The 1,017-nt window shown below is 45.4% G+C and overlaps 1 protein-coding gene across 2 annotated transcripts in view; it reads left to right on the top strand.

Moving 5' to 3' along the window:
- Atp6v1a (ATPase H+ transporting V1 subunit A) overlaps positions 1 to 1,017 on the top strand; it is a 52,165-nt gene that overhangs the window by 47,947 nt on the left and 3,201 nt on the right. The gene's annotated exons all lie outside the window — the stretch shown is intronic.

Genomic DNA, 1,017 nt, shown 5'->3' with positions numbered 1-1,017 from the left:
GGTTTTTAGATTTCTCCTCCTTATTTCATAAGCGTCTCATGTTTCTTGCTACAAAAAAAAAAAAAAAAAAGTCATCTTGCCGAGTGCCCGTCCTACCTTCTTTCATTTCCCTGTGCTTGCCCATTTTCATTTTCTCTACTAGTGCTGTGGCTGTTTTAGAGTTAACCTAAACCTGTTTTAAACATTAAGAATTTGAGTTTTTTGTCTTAAGCTAGCCTTCTCTCTTTAATCATATTTAACTCCATTAAAAAAGAGAGGAGAGGGAGAGAGAGAGGAAGAGGGGAAGGGAGAGAGGGAGAGAGAACACTAGGAAGATGGCTCAGTGTACCTGATTTTGTGTCCCCCAAATCCACACAAACCCAAGCACAGTGGCATGTATGTATGTGTCCCTACCTCCTTATGGAAAGGTGGATGCTGGAGACAGAATCCTAGAAAGCTCATGGTCCAGCTAGAGGCTACTGTGGTGTTCACAGCAGTGGGCAGCAGAGGCTCTTAGAGAACATGGAAGGCAAGGACTAACACACAAGATAAAAACTGAGCAAATAGAAGGATTGAACAGGGAGCCTGATACAGCTGTCTCCTGAGAGGCTCTGTCAGTGCCTAATACAGAAGTGGATGCTCACAGCCTTCCTTCCATTGGATTGAGCACAGGGTCCCCAATGAAGGAACTAGAGAAAGTACTCAAGGAGCTGAAGGGGTTTGCAGCCCCATAGGAAGAACAACAATATGAACTAACCAGTATCCCCAGGGTTCCCTAGGACTAAGCCACCAATCAAATAAAACACATGGTGGGACTCGTAGCTCCAGCTGCTTATGTAGCAGAGAATGGCCTAGTCAGTCATCAATGCAAGGAGAGGCTCTTGGTCCTGTGAAGGTTCTGGTGCCCCAATATAGGGGAATACCAGGGCCAGGAAGAGGGATTGGGTGGGTTGGTGAGCAGGGGGAGGGGGAAGAGGATAGGGGATTTTCAGAGGGGAAACTAGGAAAGTGGATAACATTTGAAATGTAAATAAAGAA

The sequence above is a fragment of the Mus caroli genome, chromosome 16 (genome assembly GCF_900094665.2).
Source record: "Mus caroli chromosome 16, CAROLI_EIJ_v1.1, whole genome shotgun sequence".
Lineage (NCBI taxonomy): Eukaryota > Metazoa > Chordata > Mammalia > Rodentia > Muridae > Mus > Mus caroli.
This window is presented reverse-complemented; position numbering and strand designations above follow the sequence as displayed.